At 50.7% G+C, this 19,520-nt stretch overlaps 1 long non-coding RNA gene across 2 annotated transcripts; it reads right to left on the minus strand.

Annotated features, from left to right (window-relative positions):
* Window positions 1-589: 589 nt before the first annotated feature.
* LOC147649775 (uncharacterized) lies at window positions 590-16,132 on the minus strand. 2 transcript variants are annotated; one of them, XR_015277951.1, is made up of 5 exons: window positions 15,991-16,132; window positions 15,018-15,101; window positions 3,117-3,428; window positions 2,606-2,756; window positions 590-2,378 (listed from the first exon to the last, which is right to left on the minus strand). It is a non-coding gene; the product is annotated as an uncharacterized LOC147649775 (long non-coding RNA). The 2 variants fall into 2 exon arrangements; XR_015277952.1 differs by lacking the exons at window positions 2,606-2,756; window positions 3,117-3,428 and having other exon boundaries at window positions 15,991-16,121.
* Window positions 16,133-19,520: the final 3,388 nt, after the last annotated feature.

A 19,520-nucleotide genomic window follows, 5' to 3' on the forward strand; every position in this document is an offset into this window, starting at 1 on the left:
CCGATATGGTTCAGTGGGAGTGGTGGGATTTGGCTGAAGATTGAACTCCAAGTTGTATCTTGGAGGTCTTTTCCAGCTTTAACGGCCCTGTGATCCCAGCCTGGCCCATCTGGGAACAGCCTGGTCCTCCCCCAGCCCAGGGCTGAACACGAGCTTGGAGATTTGGAGGTCTGTGACCTCCAGGCACCTCCCTGTCCAGATGTGCAGCCTCCAGCTCGAAATGTCCCTGAAGTGGCCATGGTCATCTGTGAGAAACATTTTTTGGATTTCAGCTTTTTGGTTTTCAGCTGCCCACAGCCCAGCGACCCCAAGGTGATCAATCACCTGTGGAGCTGCTGCTTCACCTTTTATTGTAGGAGCAGGGCAGGGCTGGGGGCTGCTCACAACCTCAGCAGGATGGAGGGAGGAACAACCCTGAGCCTCTGAGTGGCTGCAAGGCAGAGGGGATGCTGTTAATAAAGTGCAAATCCCATGATTTGAGATGAAACAGAAACAACCCTCTGCCCCCCCAGGGATTTAATTGTGTGCCAACTACAAAAGAAAGGCCATTAATTTTCTCCCAGCTCATAACAGAAAGTTTCCCATTCTCTGAAAGCTTTAATAAGATTACCCATAAACTTTATGTGTTTCAGAGCAGTCCAGGAAATTACAATTATCTTCTGCTTGCTATGGAATAGGTAATGCCATCAACAGGAAAAATGTCATCTGCAAAGGTCCCCAGCCCCAAGGCATCATTAATGTGCCTGGGCTGTAATTAAGGCACTTGGAGGAGGGGTCAGGGTGCCCAGAGTGGGGTTTAAATCTCGGCTAAAGCCGGGTTTAGAGCCTTGGGCACGGTCTCTTTGTGCCAGGCGGAGCATCCCACGTGTCCCCGCATGGAGCTGCCACCCGGGATGGTGTCACAGCACAAACCCCCAGGGTGACACTGCCCTGTGCCACTGCCCTGTGACACTGCCACTGCCCTGTGACACTGCCCTGTGACACTGCCCTCTGCCACTGCCCTCTGCCACTGCCCTGTGACACTGCCACTGCCCTGTGACACTGCCACTGCCCTCTGCCACTGCCCTCTGCCACTGCCCTGTGACACTGCCCTCTGCCACTGCCCTGTGACACTGCCCTCTGCCACTGCCCTCTGCCACTGCCCTGTGACACTGCCCCGTGACACTGCCCTGTGACACTGCCCTGTGACACTGCCCTGTGACACTGCCCTCTGCCACTGCCCTGTGACACTGCCCTGTGACACTGCCCTCTGCCACTGCCCTGTGACACTGCCCCGTGACACTGCCCTCTGCCACTGCCCTGTGACACTGCCACTGCCCTCTGCCACTGCCCTGTGACACTGCCCTCTGCCACTGCCCTCTGCCACTGCCCTGTGACACTGCCACTGCCCTGTGACACTGCCCTGTGACACTGCCCTGTGACACTGCCCTGTGACACTGCCACTGCCCTGTGACACTGCCCTGTGACACTGCCCTCTGCCACTGCCCTCTGCCACTGCCCTGTGACACTGCCCTGTGCCACTGCCCTGTGCCACTGCCCTCTGACACTGCCCTCTGACACTGCCACTGCCCTGTGACACTGCCCTGTGACACTGCCCTGTGACACTGCCCTGTGACACTGCCCTGTGACACTGCCACTGCCCTGTGACACTGCCACTGCCCTGTGACACTGCCCTGTGACACTGCCCTCTGCCACTGCCCTCTGCCACTGCCCTGTGACACTGCCCTGTGACACTGCCACTGCCCTGTGACACTGCCCTGTGACACTGCCCTGTGACACTGCCCTGTGACACTGCCACTGCCCTGTGACACTGCCCTGTGACACTGCCACTGCCCTGTGACACTGTCCTGTGACACTGCCCTCTGTCACTGTCCTCTGCCACTGCCCTGTGACACTGCCCTCTGCCACTGCCCTCTGACACTGCCCTGTGACACTGTCCTCTGTCACTGCCCTGTGCCACTACCCTGTGCCACTGCCCTGTGCCACTGCCCTGTGACACTGCCACTGCCCTGTGACACTGCCCTGTGACACTGCCACTGCCCTGTGCCACTGCCCTGTGACACTGCCACTGCCCTCTGTCACTGCCCTCTGAATGTCCTCCCGCTTTCCCGGTGCTTTCCCGGCCGTTTCCCTGTCCCTGCCATTCACTAGGTGGAGATCTTTAGTTGTCCACCGGCTCCGGGCTCTGGATTTTCATTCTGTGCAAGCGGGAGCTGCTGCAGAAACTCGGCTGATGAATTTTCAGATGCTCTTTCAGATCTTGAACTCTCCTCTGGGACACGGGCAGCTCCTGTGGCCAGGAGCACACGGGCTGGCAGGAGCAGGGCTTTCTGGGCCTCCAATTCCAGAACCAGGGCTTGATTTGTGTTATCCAGTGCCTGATGAGAACGAGAAGGGAGATTTGCCTAAAAAACTAATGAGAAGTAAACGAGGGCACCAACAACGAGTGTGAGCAGCCCCCTACAACCAAAACCATGTGCTGGAGAGACCCTGATTTCAGGAGCTCTGCCACAACATCCTCCCACAGGGATGCTCCAGCACAGCCTGACCTCAGGAGGGCTAAAACCCCCTCAAATGGAGCTGTTTCAGAGTTTCACCACGCCACCTTCAGCAGAAATGTTGTTGCTGAAGATAAAGCTCTCTCTGAGCAGGCTCAGCAAGCAAAGCAGCACCAAGGCTCCTGTTTTCTGTGCAGGGAGATGGCAGCTGAGATTGGCAGGGCCAGCAGGATTAAGCATCCCTCTGTCACAGATTTCCTGCCAGAGAGAGCAAAGAAAAATGAGATCCCAAGGGTGGAAGGGCAGTGCTCCTCTGCAAGAATTCTCTCCACTGCAGGCAGGCACTAATTAGGAGACCAGCTAAACCCTGAGTGCTGTCAGAAGATGAATATTAAACCAGCCAAACTCACGTGCACACGACGAGGTGCCTTAAACCTGACCAGCACATTGGTGATAGAACAAAATTGGGAGGGATAAAAAGGCCAAAAGGATGAGCAGCAGCACAGGGCAGGTCTCTGGCCTTTTGCTTAGGTGCTCACATGGAAATTTGGATGAAAAATGAAGATTCATTTAAGGAAAGCTTTAATTTTTTTATCATGAGGGAGCACAGAAAAGTACCTTGCTGTTCACTTGAAAGCAGATGTTCAGCTGGAAAGGAGCATTTTGTCAAAAATGGTTTAGAACAATGTGGATTCAGGGGCAAATCTGTTCAACTCTGCTGAAACATCTTCAAGGCCTTCCTTCAAAGACACAAAATGTCTTGCAGAGGGATTTTTTCCAGGTAAGTGTTATCCAAATGCTGTTGAGTGGCTTGTGGCAGCCTGGTTTTCCCTGGATGAGTCATGTGGGGAGTGTTTTTGCTCTCATCACGCTGACCTGCAGCCTCTGCACAACGCTCAGGTGACCTCCTCATTTAGGAAGGGAAAATATCTGTGGGTAGGAAGGAAGAAAAGCAGTGGAGCTGGGGTCACTGGAAGGGTCCTGAGGTTGTGGGGGCTCTCCAAATGTCCTGGAAGCTGCAGGAGAGGGATGTGGATGTGGAGATGTTGCAGGACAGGAGTGCAGAGAGGAGTCAGGGGATGGAAGGCAGCAGAGCAGAGAGAAAATGAGCTGAGAGCTGGGATGGAGGGGCAGGAGCTGGCTCTGGGTACACTCTGATGTGTGAGGAGCTTTCTGTTGGATCTCAGGATGGAAACCCAGCCTGGAATGCTCCTCAGCACTGGAGGGTGTGCTTCTCAAAGGAAACACTTCCCCTGGGAATGTTCCCTTGTTCTTGCAGAGAATCACTGGAAGCTACAATAAAAACCTTTGTGGACTTCTTTCTTTTTTTTTTTTTTTTTTTTATTTTCCTTTTTAATTTTTTCCTTTATCCTTTCCTCTCCTTTCTTTCTCCTTTCCTTTCTTTTTATCTCACACCTTTCCCCCCCCCTCCTTTTTCCTCCATCCCTCTTCCTCTCTCTTTGTCTTTGCAATGCCCCTTTGCCTTCATCTTCTTTTCCTTTTATTTTTCCTTTTCCTCCCTTCTTTCCCACATTCCCTGTGCTGTCTCTGCTGGCCCCAGCTAGGACGGCTGCTCTGAAATCCCCAGACGAGGCCAGCACATCCCTGCTCCCTGCACTCCTTCCTGTCAGCAAGACTGATGGACATGTGCAAATAAGGGAGGGCTGAGAAATTACCTTGACTCTGTGCCACAGATTTTGTTTGGGCTGAGCTGCAAAGTGGCCTCTGGAAATGCAGGGCAGACAATGGATGGGAGAGGAATGGCCTGGGAGGTCTAATTTGAGGAAGAGGAGGGAGACAGGGAAATGTAGCACCCCAGTGTGGGAACAAACCCAAGGATTCTTCATTTCCTTCACATTTAGCTCTGTTTCCATTCAGGGAGGAGATCAGAATCCCTGGAAATTACCCTTCCATCTTCCCGGAGGGTCTGGGCTGCCCTGGGGCCTCTGGGGAGAGACTCGGCTCCTTCCAAGGGGTCATTCCTTCCTCAAAGCAGTATTTCCATGGCCAGATTTGTTCCAGTGACTGCAGGGGGAGCCTTGGCACCAAAATTAGGCTGGGCAGCTCTAAGGCAGGGTAAAAAAAAAAAGCCCAATCTGTTGGGAAAATGGGAATCAAATGAGGAATTTGGAAATCCAAGGGTACAGTCATGGGCTGGTAGTGCTGCTCCCAACACAAAGCTGGGCACGTTTTCCAGTTTGCCTGGAAAATAAACTCAGAACACCTTCAGTTAAACCCAGCTTAAGATTTCAGTGACTGGGAAGAGGGTGTGGAAGGGTGGGGGAGCAACAGGCCACTTGTTATTCAGATTCCACCAGAGGGGGGGCTGAGGAGGAAAATCTAGTGGGAGCCACGTTGAGTGGGAGCAGCCCCTTTCCAGGATTTCTGATCCCCAAGGAATATCTCTCATTTTGGTGGTGGTTCTCTGTGCATCCCCATAAGTGAGAGCCTGCACCAAAGCTCCAAGGAGCAGCAAACCCAGCTTGTGTTTAAGATCCCAGCTGGTTTCCATCAGCAGAGTTGATTCATTTTGGGATGAGCAGAGAGATGCAGAAAAAGCAAATGAATCTGCAGAAATCAGTTTGGTTTCTGAATAAAGCTGTATTTTGATGAAGAAACAAATTCAATGCTGAAAAACACCAAGAGAAGAGTTTCTGTCACAAACTTTCATGATGAGAAGCTTCTGTTCTCTTCAGGCCACTCCTCTCTTGGGAAGAACAAGACTTTTGGAAATAAGGCACCACCTTTGGAAGGCTTTTCCATGTGGATCAGTTTTCCTGTGGAAGCTGTGCTCTCCTCAGACCCTTCCTGAGTGCTCCTTTGGGGAGGACAAGTTAAAGGTGGTGAACTCAGTCCTAAACAGCTTCCTCTGGCTTTGAAACCCTGCTTGGCTTCTGCAGCAGCCAGGATACAAACACTTCCCTGGAGAAATGCATCTCATGGGATCCTGAGGCTCAGAACAGCTCCAGAGCCAGGGAACAGCTGAGAAGTGGCTCTGGATCCACCCTGAATGGAACCCCCCAGATCAAACCACCACAGGAGAAACACCAGCATTTGAGAGCAGAAGTCTGAGATTTTCCTTCCTTCCTCTGGAGCAACAAAATCTCAAAGGTCACCTTGCAGCAAACCAGTGAGACACAGACTGGATTAAGGTGATAATTTGGGTATAAAATTGGCTGGAAGATGAAATTGAAAGGAATTCAATCCCTCTTACACAGCCCAGCTTGTGGCTGCCTCGCTGCAGTGTCCCTTGGGCTGATCCTGGTGTCAGCACTGCTCAATGTCTCCATTAGGGGCTGGGAGCAGGGGGTGGAAAGGACAGGATGGAGAGCAGGGGATGGAGAGCAGGGGGTGGAAAGGACAGGATGGAGAGCAGGGGATGGAGAGCAGGGGATGGAAAGGACAGGATGGAGAGCAGGGGATGGAGAGCAGGGGATGGAAAGGACAGGATGCAGGGGATGGAGAGCAGAAGAGAGAGTGCCTGGATGAAAGCAGGCTAGGGGAGAACTCAATCCCCTGGGAAGGGCAGGGCTGTCCTTCAGATGAACCTCAGGAAGCCCAGCTCAGGCACTTTCCAAACTCAGTGCTGGGCTGTGGCAGCAGGAAAAAGGGAGGGATTATTCCCCTTTATTGACAGGTGAGACACCTGTGAGCTGTGTCCAGCTTTGAATTGCCAGAAGATCTGGATACTCTGGTGCAAGTCCAGCTGAGGGAGCCAGGATGGTTGGAGCATCTGATGTTGACAGGAATGGTGCTCGTTTGGTCTTGTAAGGAGAAGGCTTCAGCCTGGGAGAGGAATGTTCTTGCTGTCTCCAACTCCAGGGGGAAGATGTAGGGAAAAGAGCCCACATCTCCCTTTGGAAGTGCCTGGAGTTTGGCTAAATGGCAGCAGAAAACACTGATTATAAATGAGGAAAAATATTTAAAGCCTGAGGGTGCTCAGAGCCTGGAACAGGAGCCCAGAATGGTGGTGGGATCTTTGTTCCTGAGGAATTGTAGAGTCATAGAATCCTGGAATGGTTTGGGTTGGAAGGGACCTCAAAGATGATCTCACTCCAACCCCTTCCCCTGTCCCAGCTGCTCCAACCCCAATGTCCAGCCTGGCCTTGGGCACTGCCAGGGATCCAGGGGCAGCCACAGCTGCTCTGGGCACCCTGTGCCAGCCCTCCCTACCCTGCCAGGGAACAATTCCTGCCCAATATCCCATCTAAATCAGATTAAAACCACTGCCCCTTGTCCTGTCAATCCAGGCCCTTGTCCAAAGTCTCTCTCCAGCTCTCTTCAAGTCCCTTAAGTCCAGGGAGGTGCTCTGAGATGTTCAAAGCTCTGCTGTGCAAGGCCATGAGCAAACTGCTCAAATTCACAAATCTGTCCAATCTCCACAATTTCAGGTTCTGATGATTCTCATCCTGCAAGCATCCAGCAGAGAGCAAACGTCAGGAGGAACAGAAGGGGTTTCTGTCTGGCTGCAGGAGCTGTTTATCAGTCAGGTGGGTACCCTGTCCTTCACAGAGATGATATTCAGAGCAGATATCTTGAGGGAACCTTGCAGAGAAGAAAATGCACCTGACACACCAAGGTGAGCCTTTGGATGACTTATTGTCATGGCCTGGCAGATGCAAAACAGCTTCTTCAAGGCAATCTATTCAAACTGAAAATATTTTTGGATGAGAAAGAGCTGTTATTCCTATGGAGGACTTGGACTAAATAAAAAAGTACATTTCTGGAAAGAAAACACCTTCAGAATTGCTGTTGAAAACTCTCAGTGCTCTCTGAATCTCATCTCCTGGAGATGAAATAAATCCCAGGGTCCAACAAATGGCACTTTTCCCTCCTTGTTCTCAGCTGGCCTCAGGATGGGCTGCAGGGAGCTGGGCGAGGTTTTTGTGCTGCTGGAAGGATGCAAAGCCCCATCCTGCTGCCCAGCATCCCACAGGGATGAACTAAATGTTAATCTGTGTCTCACCCAGGCTTGGCCTTTCTTTCATCCTCACGCCCAGCAGGCTCCGTCCCTGGAGTGGGCCAGGCCCTGCTGTCCTACTTCAGCAGCTCTGGCAAAGGGCTGCAGGAATTCCTGGTGCTCTGCCCTTCACCCTGAAATCCTCTCTCCTCTCCTCTCCTCTCCTCTCCTCTCCTCTCCTCTCCTCTCCTCTCCTCTCCTCTCCTCTCCTCTCCTCTCCTCTCCTCTCCTCTCCTCTCCTCTCCTCTCCTCTCCTCTCCTCTCCTCTCCTCTCCTCTCCTCTCCTCTCCTCTCCTCTCCTCTCCTCTCCTCTCCTCTCCTCTCCTCTCCTCTCCTCTCCTCTCCTCTCCTCTCCTCTCCTCTCCTCTCCTCTCCTCTCCTCTCCTCTCCTCTCCTCTCCTCTCCTCTCCTCTCCTCTCCTCTCCTCTCCTCTCCTCTCCTCTCCTCTCCTCTCCTCTCCTCTCCTCTCCTCTCCTCTCCTCTCCTCTCCTCTCCTCTCCTCTCCTCTCCTCTCCTCTCCTCTCCTCTCCTCTCCTCTCCTCTCCTCTCCTCTCCTCTCCTCTCCTCTCCTCTCCTCTCCTCTCCTCTCCTCTCCTCTCCTCTCCTCTCCTCTCCTCTCCTCTCCTCTCCTCTCCTCTCCTCTCCTCTCCTCTCCTCTCCTCTCCTCTCCTCTCCTCTCCTCTCCTCTCCTCTCCTCTCCTCTCCTCTCCTCTCCTCTCCTCTCCTCTCCTCTCCTCTCCTCTCCTCTCCTCTCCTCTCCTCTCCTCTCCTCTCCTCTCCTCTCCTCTCCTCTCCCATCTGGGGGAAGACTTGTTGTTGTGAAAATCACAGGTTCACTTTTTTTTTTTTAATAGAATTTCAAAAGTTGTCTGGGAAGCCAATTAGGAGACAGAAATAAAGCCAAATGAACAAGCACAGCATTCAGCCCAGAGCAGTTAACAAAGGACTGTCCCTTAAAAACACCAACCTGTTGCATATTCACGGATTCCTATGCATGATTCAAATATTCCTCTGAAGTTTTGGGTGTTCCTTTGTTTAGCTGCAACTCCCCCTCCCCAAGAGATCAATCCTGGCTCCCTTGTGTCTCACAGGCCCTGATAACAGAGGTTCAATCAATTCCTGCCTTGGAGCTCCAATCACCGCTGTCTTCATCTGGATAAAACAATCCAGGGGGGGTTCCTGACTATCCTTCCAGTCTCTGGGTTATATGAACTAAAGCAGTCTTTATTTTAATACCATGCTACAGCCTAAAATATATATATATATATATATATATATATATATATATATATATATATATGTATTACACCACTATTTCTAGGTTTTATCAATAACAGAAATGAAAGAGACTATATTAATATCGCAAAGTTATATTATATTATATTATATTATATTATATTATATTATATTATATTATATTATATTATATTATATTATATTATATTATATTGCATTACATTATATTACATTACATTATATTACATTACATTATATTACATTACATTATATTACATTACATTATATTATATTATACATAATATATTTTATATATTATATTAATATATAGTATGCATAATATATTTTGTATATTATATAAAATAATATATTCTATATTCTATATATTTATATATTATCTATATATAAAAAATATTATATGTTATACATATAACATTTGTTTTAATATTTGTGAAAGGCATATATAGTATAATATAATATATAGTATATATAATATGTATTATATATGTATATGTATAAATAGTATATATATACTATATATAATGTAATATAATGTAATGTGATATAATGTAATGTGATATAATGTAATATAATGTAATGTGATATAATGTGATATGATATAATGTAATATAATGTAATATAATATAATGTAATGTGATATAATATAATATAATATAATATAATATAATATAATTAATATAATATAATTAATATAATATAATACAATTATAACAAGGCTGTACCCCTGGTGGGGGCTCAGCCTGCAAAGGGCCCTTTCCTGTCTGTCCCAAGGAGGGATTGCAGCTGCTCCCTCTCCCCGAAGATCCCCCATGTGGGACAGTGTTGGCTTCTCCAGGGACAAAGGGTGTGACTGGCACCCCAAGGTGTAAATTCAGCCCAAAAGCACCCCCAGAATCTGCCTTGGCTTGAATTTGCTCTCAGGTCAGAGTGAGCTGGGCCATGACAATGCCAGGCAAGGAGAGGCCAGAGCTGTGTCCACTTCCCCAATTTGTCCATCCCTGCCAAAAATCCCCGTCACTGATGAAGAACCTGATGTCTTCAGACACTGCCATTCCTGCCAGCATTAATTTTCTGGTTGGCAGAGAAGGCCAATGACAGAAGCTTTAGCCAGGAGCAGTGGAGAGCAATTTCTGGGGTGGTTGATCTCCTATTCCAGGCAGTGCCATGCTGGAAAAAGCAATTACACTGCAAACAGCACAGCTGGAGTGGAGCCTGAGCCCCTGGCGCTGAGCAGGCAGGGCCAGAGCTGCTCTGCATGGCCGTGGTGACACCATCCTGTCCCAGCCCCTCAGCACAACACATCCCCCCGGCTTGGGGCAGCTCCCACGTGGCTGCAGGATCCAGCTGCTCCCCTGGCTTGTAGGAGTTTGGAAATCTGCACTGGGCTGCCTCTAGGAAGGCTTTTCCCCATCACAGCCCCTCTGTGACCTGGTGCTTTTATCGACAGGCTGCTGCTGCTGCCAGGGCAGAGCCGGGGGATTTGCCTGGGGATGGCTCTGCTGGGGCTCTGCAAAGGGCAGGATGTGGTGCAGGAGAGCAGAGCTCAGCCTGCAGCCCTGGGCTGCAATCTGTGCAATCTGTGCAATCTGTGCAATCTGTGCAATGCCACCAGCCCCAGGTGCTGCTGCTGCCCGTTTGCTGCACAAACACAGCAGCTGAGGGCTGGAGACAGCTCTGCTCCCAGCCAAGCCCTGGAGGGACAGGAACAAGGGGATTCCCTTCCTGATGCTGCAAAGACCAAGTCAGGACCTTGTCTGAGCTCATCCCTGCTGGGACCCGACCACCAAAGACATCTCCAGGGTGTGAAGGAACACCCAGCCAGGCAAGCATTACCTGAAACTCCCCTGCTCTGGGTCCCACATGCAGAGGTCGCTTAAATCTGAGTCTGGGACACAGTGAAGCTCTGGAGGAGCTCTGGAGGAGCCCCAGCTTGTGTGAGGACCCAGAGAATGCAGCTGGATTGCTGTGCCAAAGAAGGAAGGTCCCACAGGATAAATCACCACAACAGGAGCTCCAGTAAGCACAGATGACAAAAGGCAGATATTGATTCCACATTCACAAATGAGGGTGAAGGTATCAGCACACAGGACAAAATTCCAGTCTGCAGACTGGGAAAGGGAACCTCTGCTCACCCCTGCCAGCCCAGGCTGGGAATATCTGTGAGCACCCCTGGGCCTGTGCAAAGGTGGCACCTCCAAAAGAACAACCTGGGGGTCCCTGAGAAGAGCAGGGTGAAGAAGAACCAGCTGTAGGATCCAGGGAATGGTGATAGCTTCTGCCTGCTCTCTCTCACTGTCCTTCTTTCCCCTCTCTCCTATTCCTTTCTGTGCTCTGCCTCCCTTTACTCTTCATTAAAATCCCTTTATTGACTTTGGCATGTGCTCTCCTTTACACCTGCGCTTGGGCAGAGGCACCTCTTAGAATAAAATCATAACTTTACTCCTTCACCTCCTCCCATCCCTGTCCCAGTCCCGCTGCTGCCTGCTCAGGCTCCCCGTGGTCTTGTGACCCAAATGCTCAGGCCCCCGACCTCCTTTTTCTCTTCTTCTTGCTGCCCAGTTCCACATTAGCTCCTGGCCAAGGAGAAAATAGGGCAGCCTCCTTGGCTGACCTCAGAGCTGAGACATCTGTACAGAACCACTTCTTTGCAATGCCCAAAGCCTCCATGAAATGGGGTGTGAGCAGCAGGGGAGGCTGAGACAGCTTCTGGAATTTGTCCTGCTCTCCTGACTGCTCTCAGTGCATTCCTGCCCAGTGCTCTGTTCAGGAGAAGAGTGGGGCCTGAAACAATTCTGCATTTGGGGCAGTGACCAGTGTCACTCCTGGTGGCCAACAGGAGCTGGTGGCATCTCTGGTGTCTCTGAAGGCCAGCTGGGCAGAGAGCAGGCTGAGGGAGGGGATGCTTCCCTGCTCCTGAGCACTCCTGAGGTCACATCTGAGGTGCTGTGTCTGCTCTGGGGGGGGGAGCACGATGGGGCTGTGCTGAGGAAAAGGCTCAGGGTGCTGGGAGGCTTTGGTGGTAAGAACAGAAGGCTGAGAGAGGCTCCTGCTGTTCCTGAGGGAGGCTGGCAGGGCTGGAGCTGGCTCCTGGTGGAGGTGCTCCGCAGAGGACACGAGGCAGCAGACGCAGCCAGCGGGAATCTCACTCATTGTAGGAGAAAATGAAGATTTCAAAAGCAGGGACACCCAGCCTTGAAGTAAAGGTGTGATCTCCATCCTTGGATGCTTGAGATTTCAGACCCTGAGCAACTTCCTCTGTCTTTGCTGGCATTCCTTTCTGAGCAGGGCTTGGACTGGAGACCCCTGGCAGTCCATCCTGGCATGAATTATTCCATGAATCTGTGATTTGGAGACTGTCTAGGGAGAAGAATGATACTGGAGATCTGATCCCAGCAGGGGTGAGGCCACTGACCAAAGAGGAATTGGTCTCCTATCCCAGCTCTGTACCTAATTTGCACCTTGGCTGCAGAAGATGAAAAAGAACTGATTCATCCATAGAGAAAATTCAATTAAGTGGCAGCCCCAGCCTCGTGAATATTTAAAGGGCTGGAGATGTGCTGTGAAGGGCATTGGTTGGGCAGCTGTGCAGAAAATCCCTTGTAAGTCTTTAATAAAACTTTATGAGGCAAAGAGCAACAGAGCAGCGAGGAGGGAGAGCCGCTCTCCTGCGGGAAAAGGAGCAGAGCCTGTGACACAGCCGGGCTGGGACGGAGCTCCCCGGGCACTCCGTGGGCTCAGAGGGGCAGGATGGGGGTACAGGGAGGAGCAGATTCCTGCAGAGGCAGCTCCTGCCTGTGCAGAGCAGGGATCTCACAGCCCCGGGCTGCTGCTCCCCAGCTGGCTCTGGATTTTTGGCATTTTCGTGCAGTAACTGAGGTGACAGCTCGTGCTGTGTGAGGTCAGGGGGCAGGACAGAGCCCAGACTGGAGCATGGTGGTTTTGGAACTCTTCAGCAGCTCCTCACCAGCAGAGCTGTGGAAAACCCCTCATCCAGCTGTGGCCTAAGGGTGGCCTTTACCCCCCAGCTCTGCTGGACATGATGCCTGGAGAGGCTCCTGGAGCAGATCCTGCTCTCCCTGTGGTGCCTGGAGAGGCTCCTGGAGCAGAGGCTGGGCAGGGTTAAAGGAATAAAGCAGGGATTTATTAAAAGCCCTTCCAAGGATGCACCTTGGGCACTGCAAGAGCCCGGCCCTGGCTGCAGCCAGGATGGGCCCTGGCTCAGGAGTTTCACCCTTGGATCAGTTCTGGTCCATTTCCAGTTGGGCTGAATTGTGCAATTCCAGCTGCAGGTGATGCAGTCCCATCCTCCCAGGTTGCTCTCCTCAATTCCCTGCTGGTTGCACTTTTTGGGCCTGGAGCTGCAGCGGTGTCCTTGGCTGTGGGGCTGGAGAAGGATTGTTGTGTGTGCCTGAGCTGTGAGGAGACCTTGCTGACACTTTGTGTGGAGATCAGAGTTAGGTACCAGTGCAAAACCTGGAGAATGTCACAGCTGAAACTGAGGGCATCAGACAGGGCTGCAGAGAGGGGCACTGCAGGCTCAGCCAGGGGTCCCTCAGCTGGGCTCACCTGCCCCCAGGTGAGGTTTGCCAGCCCCACTGGAGCCAGGTGCCTGCTGAGCTCTGGGAACAGCCAGGAAGGCACAGCCTCATGGTGCTTCTCTCTCCGCTTTGGAATTTTAAATTTAGGGTTTTTTTCCTGAGTTTCTCAATCTGTCTTGCAGGCCCAGGAAGGACAGAGGGGCAGCCCTGCAAGGACAGTGCTGCAGAGTCCTGTGTTCCACTGTGCTCCTGCCAGCTCCAGCTCCTCTGCCCTGCCCAGAGACCCAAAAAACCTGCCCCTGACAGAGGGACCCAGGGCTGGAACACATCCATAGCCTGGGGAGCTGAACCCCCTGAGCCAACACAAGGCTTCCTACTCACACAGGAGGGATTGGAGAGCAGAGAGCTCCTGCTTGAGTATCTGCCAGCAGTGACATCCGTGAGCAGCCCCGGACCCCGCTGTGCTCAAGTGACAGCTGCTGTGGTGGCACTGGTGGCACCACCATGGGCAGCTGTGGTTGCTCAGAGCCTTCCTGGGGGGACACACAGCCCTTAGCACTCATCAGTCATGATTTAAACCTTAGTCAGTCACTTAGAAAATGTTTCTCTGCTGGATGATGTCAGCCATGGTAAGGATGATGGGCTGCTGTAACAAACTGTGAGGTGACAGCTCCAGCAGGTGCCACGGCCAGGTGGGGTCACTGAGCCTGTGTGTTGTCCCTCGAGTGTCCAGGACACAAGGACAGGATGAGGTTGTAATTCCCAGAGCACTTTCCCACCTCCTGGGGCAGAGTCCAGGCTTTGTTCCAGTCTGGACTTCCAGGACAGCTGCATTTCTTGCCCAAATGAGATGTGCTGTCAGTGAAGAAGATTCCATCACGCTCCAAGAGCAGAGCTGTCTGCTGGAATGCTCATCCCAGCAATCCAAGGCTCAGAATTTGATATGACAAAGTTCAAATTAGCTGTCTTGTTCCTTCCCAGAAATGCCATGGTGCATGAAGTTCTGCCTATGTTCATCCAGATCCACTGGTAGATCTCCCTGTCAAAGTCTAACTTGTGAGAAGAATCCTTTGGGATGAAAGGCACTGAATAATATCATTATTATGTATCTGCTCCTGAAATGAAAATCAGGTGCTCCAACCCTTTGGAGAATTTTCTATATCGGCCTTTGAAGAATCATCTCCAGGGCAAATCCTTCTCCAGTTGAAATCTAGGATTTAACACACGAGCGCTGCCCTTTGCTGGAGGAAGGAATGTCTAGGAAATGGACCTTGAAGCAATAAGTAAATGCAGCAGTTTCTCCTGGTGTGCAGCTGCTGAAGCAGTGAAAGACAGAGAAATATGAAGGACAGGCTGCTGTAACATATGAGCTCTGTCAACAAAAGAAATGTCATGTCAGCCTTGGATGAACACCCTCAAATCAACAGCGGACATTGGATTGACTCAGCCGGTGTCAGGATGTCCTATTAAGAGATGGATGACTTCAGAGGGAGAATTTCTCAATCCATTTATATGAAGAATTTGCCTCTAAATTCAAAAGGAGGTTCTCAGCAGAATTGCTTTAAAATTTATAACCCAGTGTCTGTATCTCTTTTGTTTCCCCGGTGAGGCAGAGGCAGGAAGGTGAAATATTCCCAGGGTGTGTCTGGACCTCACTCTCCTGCCCAGACCCTCCACATTCCCTGCTGTGGGAGCCATCACTCCTCTCTGCCTGTCCCTGTCCTCTGCTCCAGCCAATGGAATCCAGGGCTGATCATAACTCACCTCATGGGTTTGGGCTCCACACTACTCTGGGAGGCTTTGGGAGATGCCAATCTCTTGTCCAGGATGGTTCTTCTGTCCTGGAAGCTGCAGTCAGGAGGAAATAATTTGCACTGGCAGACTGGGAAGGAGGATGTGGAAGTGCCACCTCTCCCTGACCCACTGGATTTTCACATGTGCTCTGTATTTTTTCCAAGACCCCAGGCCACCAGATTGGTTTTCCACTCTGAATTTCACTGGTGAAATTCAGCAACAACTACAGGAAACAGGTCGAGTTCAAATGGCATCTGAACTTAGGCACCAGTGGGATTCCTCCATCCTTGTTTAAATCCCTTGGGAGCTGGGCTTGGGGCAATGCTGGAGATCCCCTCTGGAACAGATGAGGGAATCCCACAGAGCTGTGTGGAGGCTCATTCCTGCCAGGTGCTCACACCACCTCCCCCCTGGACAGGAGAGGCCCCAGGGAGAGCTTGGAGGGTGTCCTTGGGAGGGTTTGACCTTGGGATGGCCCGGGAGGCTGCATTCCCTGGTGCTGCTTTCCATGGGATAATTGGTGCTCCCTGGGCCCAGGGAAGGTCCTTCACCAGCTGGATGCAGCCCAGAGTGGTGGGGAGGGAGGAGACGAGAGGCACACCTGGGCTTTTGACCTTCCCAGTGAATGTTCCAAGTGCTTGTGAGTGGAACCACTCCAAAGGGCAGCTCTTGTCCCTCTGAGCTCCTTTCCCAGCAGGCAATCCCAGACCATTCATTCCCATTCCCTTTTTACCAGCTGCAGCCTCAGCACAGCCTGCTGTGGCATCAGCAGCCCCTGCTCTTGTGGTCACATCACATCACACTGTTTTCCTGACTTCCCTTGTTTTTGAGACATCTGAACTGAGCTGGCCTTCCACAGCCTTGGGAAACTTCTGGTGTGGGTGATTTCCCAGCAAATGCCTCCTGGTGGATTTATGTGTTTATCCAAACCCTGGTGTCTGACCTGTGTGGTGTCTTGTCATCCAGGGATGGCATTAAATGGAGCTGGCCAAAATCCCCCTCTGCATCAGCAATGCTTTGTGAGTTTGTCAGATGTTGAGTTGCTCAAAGGCTGCTTAAGATTTCAGTTTAACTGAAACTTAACTGGTTTTAAGTCAGATTTAGAAGTCATGAACACAGCTCGCTCATCTGCATGATCTCTGGATAGTTATTCCTGTGTTGAAAACAGGAAACTTCTGCTGTCAGAGCTGATGGCTCTCCCCTGAGTGAAGACTGTTGTAAAGAATTCATGGACCACTGCCCTCATCCCAACAAAAAGAGAGGGAAATGCTAAAGGGACACGCTCATGGTCTGCTGAGGGTTTGTTTTGGGCCAGGCAGGGATGATCACCCGTGTGATGGGGACCAGGGACAGCCATCAATTCATGGCTGGGCAGAAGCTGCACAGATCTCAAGGTACCTCTTACAGCTCCTTCCTGTGCTGTTTCCAGCTGGCTGCAAACCTGGAGATCTTTGTTTCATTTTCTGGGGGGAAAAAAGTGGTGTTTTATTAAACACTTGTATGGAAAACATTCCTGTTTCCCTCTGCTCCCTGGGCTGGGCTTGCTCTGTCCCTGGTGTCTCACGTCAGGGAACAGAGGAATGGTTCATTCCACAGCCCTGGGAGCTGAGACTGGGCAGGTGTGTGGCTAAAGCTGCCCCGACACAGCTGCTGTCCTCAGCCAGAGCTGCCCAGGATGGTTTGGGCTGGGAGGGATCTCAAAGCTCACCCATCCCACCCCAGCCATGGCAGGGACACCTCCCACTGTCCCAGGCTGCTCCAGCCCCAGTGTCCAGCCCCAATGTCCCAAAGGCGCTGCCAGGGGTCCAGGGGCAGCCCCAGCTGCTCTGTTGCTCTCTTGTTCATGACTACACAGGAACTCATCACAGCATCAGCCACCCCAAAAGCTCTCCTGGGGCTTGGGGGCTGTTTTGGAGGTGAGGCCCCTGGGAAAGCAGAGGATGTGGCAGGGAAGGGGGTTCTGGGTGTGTAATTACCCTGTCCCTATTGCTCCCCAGCACACTGCCTGGGTTTGGGGATTCCTGCACCAGAGCTATTACTGGGGACTGTTCCCACAGGAAAGGGAGGAACTGGAGCTGCTCCAGGTCAGAGCTTGGCGCTCTGCTGCTGTTCAGCTGCTCCTTGTGCTGGTGGAGAAGCAGTGAGGGGGTGCCAGGACACCCCTGGGCAGGGGCTGTGGGGTGGACACTGGGCCCCCCTGCTCAGCCTCTCCCATTTTTCCCTCCCTTCCCCGAGGATCTGACTGGGGGTGCAGGAAGGGAGCACAGACAGCAGCTACAGAAATGAAACTAAACAAAACCAAGGCCCTAGAAACACTGCTGGCAGTTAATGTGTGTTAGAAGTTACGAACTGGAGATCACTGTCACGCTGGAGCACCCGGGAAAATCTGTGGCTGGCACAACAAAGGGATGAAAAAAAGCATAAATTCTGATGAACATAAAGAAATCAATCTGTTCTGAATTTGGGAAGAAGCAGGGTGAATAGTACATGAGGAGGATGAATTATTTTCCAGTCCTTTGACAGGGAAGGATGATGTTAAACAATATTTGTCATCAGGGAAAATATTTATATTACAAGCATAGAAAAACCTGTGCTGAGGAGCCCAGAAAGGGCAAGTTTCCTTGGGGAGATCCCTGAGGGTCAGAGGGGTGTTAAAGCCCTGCCAAAATCCAGTTTGACCCCAGTCATGGGAGCACTGTAGGAGCTAAGATGGGATTCTGTCAAAGTGGGACTATATTTAACACCAGTCAACAACCTCAGAGAAAGTAGGTCTCATCTGACTAACCTGAGCTCTTCTATTTTTAATGATATGCAAAATAGATTGGTAATGATATCCACAGAGGTGTGGTAAAATATTTCATAACCCTGGGATGGCAACACTCGTTGCAGGATGAATAAGCCCAGCTGAGGGAATGAGGGCTCCAGCACCTGCTGGAACAACAGAAACATTCATTTTTCCCCATGTAACCAACAACCCAGGCTGACCATGGAGCTGCTCCTTTCAGAGCCTGTTTACCTACAGAATTTCAGTCTGGACTTATGGGCTTTCAGTATTTTATTCATATTTCAGTATGGATTTTTCACTTTCATTATTATTCATATTTCAGTATGGACTTTTCTAGTCTGGACTTAGTTGTACCTTTCTTTAATACCAGGTTTGTGGCAACATCAAAAATTATTTTGCATTTCCTCTAGTATTTGTCTCTTCCCTAGGTTTTAGTTCTCCTTTATCACCTTTACTTTCCCTCAGTTCTGCCTTCTCCTCATCTCCCAGTTTTCTTGCTTTGGGAGGTTATGTCCTTAGCAGTAGAATTGCTATTTGAGAGGCCCAGAGCAGGATTCCTCTGAGAGATTTTGATGCCTTCAGTACAAATATTTACATCTGAGCTGGGCCAGGTTCCCTTTCTGTCTGCCAGAAGGTGTTTCATGCCCATTCTCTCATCCTGGGTGTCTGTGCTGGGGCAGCTGAGTTGTGCCCCACAGGGCTCTGCTCCCTCCTGCTTGCTGAGAAACTCCAGGATAACCAGCTCAGATGTTTCCTACAACAAACCCCACTCTCTGGAATGGAAACAGCCCTGAAATGAGGATTTGCATCTAAAAATTGCTGAATTATCCACTCAAGATTTTTTTTACCTCCCAGTGTCCTGCAGTAGAAATGATTTTCTGATTGTCTGATCTGGATTTTAGATCTCTCCAGCCTGGCTGGGCCTTCTGATCCTTGGCTCTCGCACTTGGAGGTGCAGTGGGAAGTCCCAGTCCCTGCTGAGAGCTGGAATGGGAATAAATACAAAAACAATGACACACCCATTGTGCCACAGCCTGATCCCCAGGCACTGGTAGAGCCTGCAAGGTTCCTGAATAGGATTTTGTTCCTTCCTTCCTCCTCTGTGCTCCTTCCTTCTTTCTGTTTTGGGATTTCATTCCCTCAGGACTCTGTAAAATGACTCTGGGTTTGGTTTTGGCTGCAGGCATTGTGCCTCTGTCCAAAAGCCAACGCTGCCTGTCTTGTTATTTGCAAAAAAACCTAAATAAATTATATATTAAAATAATCCTTTCTTTAGCTTCTCACAGGCTTCTCAAACTGTTTGTTGTTGTCCTGCCCTTGGAACATCCTCTCTTGCTTTTCCCCTGCACGCTCCCTGCATTCTGACAGCTCAGCCACCTGCAGCTCCCTTGTCCTTCCCCTCAGAGTCCATCAAACAATCCTGCCTTGCCACCAGGAAACTCCTGTGGTTTTGGGGAAATTTAAGTGAAGTCCACTTTTCTAGGCTTGGATCCCTGTTGTGATTCCCTCAAATTCAGAACTGGGCCTGGCTCTGGAGTCTGCTCCTCCCAACTTCCCAGCTCCTCACTGATATTTTTCACCTTTCACTCTGCTCTTCTCCATTTGTTTGCTCATTTTCCAAGTATCTGCACTGACCTTTGTGAAAGACAAACTTTCCTCGAATTTCTTCCAATTATTTTCCACCTTCC

The sequence above is a fragment of the Cyanistes caeruleus genome, chromosome 19 (assembly GCF_971803275.1).
Source record: "Cyanistes caeruleus chromosome 19, bCyaCae1.hap1.1, whole genome shotgun sequence".
In the NCBI taxonomy this organism is placed as follows: Eukaryota; Metazoa; Chordata; class Aves; order Passeriformes; family Paridae; genus Cyanistes; species Cyanistes caeruleus.